The sequence below is a fragment of the Triplophysa dalaica genome, chromosome 12 (assembly GCF_015846415.1).
Source record: "Triplophysa dalaica isolate WHDGS20190420 chromosome 12, ASM1584641v1, whole genome shotgun sequence".
NCBI lineage: Eukaryota > Metazoa > Chordata > Actinopteri > Cypriniformes > Nemacheilidae > Triplophysa > Triplophysa dalaica.
The window spans coordinates 9,035,677-9,040,604 of record NC_079553.1 but is presented as its reverse complement, the minus strand read 5'-3'; the positions used below and the strand labels follow the sequence as shown (position 1 = coordinate 9,040,604).

The 4,928-nt window shown below is 37.3% G+C and overlaps 1 long non-coding RNA gene across 2 annotated transcripts; it reads right to left on the bottom strand.

Annotated features, from left to right (window-relative positions):
* Positions 1-304: 304 nt before the first annotated feature.
* Positions 305-4,422, bottom strand: LOC130433529 (uncharacterized). 2 transcript variants are annotated; one of them, XR_008908586.1, is made up of 4 exons: positions 4,135-4,422; positions 3,951-4,056; positions 779-1,042; positions 305-662 (listed from the first exon to the last, which is right to left on the bottom strand). It is a non-coding gene; the product is annotated as an uncharacterized LOC130433529 (long non-coding RNA). The 2 variants fall into 2 exon arrangements; XR_008908587.1 differs by having other exon boundaries at positions 3,979-4,056.
* Between the last annotated feature and the right edge of the window lie 506 nt (positions 4,423-4,928).

The window sequence follows — 4,928 nt, the reverse complement described above, 5'->3', positions numbered from 1 at the left end:
TGATTTGTTGGTTTGACATGATTGACACTGGACTACTTCTCCCGTCTTTAGAAAGTGATGTCACAGTGAAGTCATACTGTACAGCTGAAGGCACATCATCAATCTGATATCTTGTGACGTTCACCTGTTCTGGAATTCCACTGTTGACCCGAAGCTCAAATTCAGATCTCAATCCAAACTGAGCATCCCAATTCAGAGTTCTAATACTCCCCATCCACGAATACTCGCAGTGAAGGCCGTTGGCTTTTGATGGAGCTGTGAAAATGTATTCAAAGATACTCAAACTGGTTACAAGAGCACGGAACTTGACAAATGTGGAGGATATATTTATAATATGACTTGCTGGTCTCGGCAGTGAACTGATATCCACGGCTCCTCACACCATTCAAAACTGAGTAGAGAGTAAAGTTGTATTTGGTTCCAGGAGAGAGAGATGTTACTGTATACGTGTCTTCATAATAATGCTCAAAATAATTATCTAAGAGATATTCAGTATCTGGACCATAATGACCGAGGACACCATAATAATTAAGCCTCGATTTCTCCGTATTTTAGATTATAAACATGGCTGTTTCCTATGACACGCTTTGTGTCGCAGAACTTCAGCGTTATACTTGTATCCTTTCGACGTTGTACAGTCACATCGTTCAAATTTTGGGGAGCTGGAATAGAGAACAACGGATTTTGCAGAATACAAAAACAAAAAGAGAGGATGACTTGGTGTGCGTTCTAAAAAACACGTTTTTATAAGAACTAAAGGAACTGAAAACAGCCTCACCTGTAGCTGCATGGAAAAGATATCCAGCACTCATTTCTCTGTTTAATACAGCGTGGAGCATAAAGTAGTGTATCCGTCCAGGATAGAGAGAGGAAACCGTTTGTCTGACTACGGAAACGTTATCAGACCCTCTGATGAAACTCTTTATGTTATCAGTCAATATCACTTAAACATAATTGTTGATGTTGTGCACTTTATTCCATTCCATTGTTATTTCATTTTCAGTGCAGTTCAATACCGAGACACTTTCAACATCAGCCAGACCTGAGAACAAAATAGAGAGGAAGACAGTATACATTCAGCTTCCTGTAAATTCATGCTTGGACACATAATATACAGTTGAAAGAAAAGTATGTGAACCCTTTGGGCTTACTTGGATTTCTTCATAAATTGGTCATAAAATGTGTTCTGATCTTCATCTAAGTCACAACAATAGAGAAACACAGTCTGCTTAAACTAATACCGCACAAACATTATACGTTTTCATGTTTTTATTGAACACAACATGTAAACATTCATAGTGCAGGGTGGAAAAAGTATGTGAAACCCTAGGCTAATGACTTCTCCAAGAGCTAATTGGAGCCAGAAGTCAGCCAACCTGGGGTCCAATCAATGTGATGAGATTGGATGTGTTGATTAAAGCTGGCCTACTCAATAAAAAACACACACCAGTTTTGAGTTTGCTGTTCTGAAGAAGCGTTGTCTGATGTGAACCATGCCTCACACAAAAGAGCTCTCAGAAGACCTACGATCAAGAATTGTTGACTTACATAAAGCTGGAAAGGGCTACAAAAGTATATCTAAAAGCCTTGATGTCCATGTGTCCACGGTAAGACAGATTGTCTACAAATGGAGAAAGTTCAGCACTGTTGCTACACTCCCTAGGCGTGGTCGTCCTGTAAAGATGACTGCAAGAGCACAGCGCAGAATGCTCAATGAGGTGAAGAAGAATCTAGAGTGTCAGCTAAACACTTACAGAAATCTCTGGCACATGCTAACATTTTTGTTGACAAATCTACAATAAGGAAAACATTAAACAAGAATGGACTTCATGGGAGGACCGGACGGAGGAAGCCACTGCTGTCCAAAAAAAACATTGCAGCACTTTTGAAGTTTGCAAAAGAGCACCTGGATGTTCCACAGCACTACTGGCAAAACATTCTGTGGACAGATGAAACCAAAATTGAGTTGTTTGGAAAGAACACATGTGTGGAGAACAAAAGGCACAGCACACCAACATCAAAACCTCATCCCAACTGTGAAATATGGTGAGGGGGCATCATGGTTTGGGGCTTCTTTGCTGCCTCAGGCCCTGGACGGATTACTGTCATCGATGGAAAAATGAATTCCAAAGTTTATCAAGACATTTTGCAGGAAAACTTAAGACCATCTGTCCGCCAACTGAAGCTTAACAGAGGATGGACGATGCAACATGACAACGACCCAAAGCATAGAAGTAAATCAACAACAGAATGGATTCAACAGAAGAAAATACGCCTTCTGGAGTGGCCCAGTCAGAGTCCTGACCTCAACCCGATTGAGATGCTGTGGCATGACCTCAAGAGAGCGATTCACACCAGACATCCCAAGAATATTGCTGAACTGAAACACTTTTGTAAAGAGGAATGGTCCAAAATTTCTCCTGACCTTTGTGCAGGTCTGATCTGCAACTATAGGAAACGTTTGGTTGAGGTTATTGCTGTCAAAGGAGGTTCAACCAGATATTAAACCCAAAGGTTCACATACTTTTTCCACCCTGCACTATGAATGTTTACATGTTGTGTTCAATAAAAACATGAAAACGTATAATGTTTGTGCGGTATTAGTTTAAGCCCAAAGGGTTCACATACTTTTTCTTTCAACTGTACATAATGATACAGCCTTAGTAAAAATTAAGACACCGTTTAAAAAAATTCAGTGTTTTTGAATTTACTATTTATAGGCGTGTTTAGGTAAAATTATTTTTGTTTTGTTTGTGAACGGTATATTTGGACATGTACATTTGTACATTTTTTAACGTGATAACATAGATTTAAAGGTCATGTGTCAGTCTAAGATGACATAATGTCACTAGACTGAGGTTTGATTATGTTGAAATTCATCAGACACTGGATTGGAACGGACACAATACATTTAGAAATGCTGATTAAATTAAACTTTGTCAGAGGCTGTATTTGTTTTCTATTGTGAAATATACAGTAGTAGTAATACCATATATTTGTGAATCTCTTAAAGCAACAACGAGCAGTCAATCTCTCTAAAATTATTTGAGTGGTAGGACAACTATTAACTGGATGAACTTTGCTGCAGCTGCTACCTGAGCAGCCCTCTTTCTGCAAAAATCACACTTGTAACTTTGGTGTGCGAGCAGGTAAACAAGCCCTATCCATCACCTGCTTTACGGCATACGTTATGTTTTACTCGATGCTTGGGTAAAGTTAGCCAACATCTACCAACAAGACGAAACAGTCTAGTTCAAGAAAAGCTCCAAACCATCACCATGGCAGAGCCAGCAAATAAAACAAATAGTAAAAGAGAGAAATGATCGGACACAAGCCCTCCTTAACGTCTTGCCCACCCAATGAAAACAGAAAATAACACCAAAAATTGCAGTCTTTTTCTATTGGCTTTAGTTTGTAATAGAGACGCATGCACAAGCTATGGTGGAACAAAATATTGTGCAAAGGATTTTTAGGCGCACTGCACGTTTACTTTGAGTTTATTATAAACATCAGATAAAAGTAATTGTGCAGTAGGGTCTGATTCATTTATTATAACGGGAGTTTTTGGGGTCTTATTTGGTGCTGTTAACAAACAAAAGAGTGACAATCGGCAAAAAAGGGTTGTTTCATAAAACATTTTTTTTACTTTATCTAGCATTTACAAACACTAGTTTTGTGTTGCTTAAAACTATATTAACTTGTTTAGTTGTTTTTGCGATATTTCTGTTATAAAAACGCAGAGTCTTTCAGTTGTTTTGACAAGTTATTTTCTCCAGTTCATTTCCTGCAATTTTATAAGAAATTTGGTTGAAATGTTGTCGGACGTTCACAGAAATAAACAAAAGTGATAATTTTACCACAACACATTCTTATCAGAAAATAAATATCTTTCAGAAATGGTCTCTTAGTTTTTTATAGGGGGCTATTTACTGTGTGTGGTAAATGCCCACCCATGATATCTAGCCCACCCTTTTGCACCTGCAGGAACCGGGCCTGGTTCCATCACACGTTCTTCTTATCTTGTGTAATGCACACTTCACTTGACTTATTGTAAATCTGAAAGAGAAAACACAAAGAACCAATTATATAATGATTAGAATATATCAAATCATTGTTTAGTATATTACAACTTACACATTTAAAAACATTCGCCGACACATTTCAACAGCAAAATAAACAATGAAAGTGCATTAATGACGTGCTTGTATATGGAAACAACAGCACAACTCCGTAAATATTTTAGCCTTTAGATCCCCATTGATTTTAAGACATAACATCAATTTTCAAATGTAAAAGATCCACCATTAACCATGAAATTAATCCAACAGAATAATTGCAGATGTTATTAGAATAAAATTGGTGATTTACGGCCGAATCTATAACAAGTATTCAAACAAACAACAACGCGACTCTGAACGCCGATCGCCACCTCTTTCTATCACCTTAAACTTCCGGTGACGTTCTAGACTACAGTGTTATAACTTTTTTTGCCACTAGGTGTCACAAATGCACGTCTTAAACAAATCAATATGACCTTATAAAGAGAAATAGACACTGCACCTCCCTATGTGTAACTGGTGTGTAAACATTTTTTCATTTCTTATAAAATTAAGTTAACCAATTAAACACAAGTATAGGGCCTACTTAATGCATCAAATTGCAAACGAAAATAATTATTAATTAATACAAATCATTAAAAAAATAAATGTCCTTTGATTTTGTGTCATTGGTGTTATTGGAGACACAAACTATAATTTTGAAAGAATAAAGATATGCAGGAAAGTACTTACAGGGTCAAAGGTCAACAAAGAATCCGCTCTGTTCAAGCACACACATGTTGAGTGTCCCTTTTCTTAATATAAATTAGACATTTTATTTGAGAATGTCGGTTTTTAGTGTGGTTCTTTAAAAGATTCATTGGTGTTGCT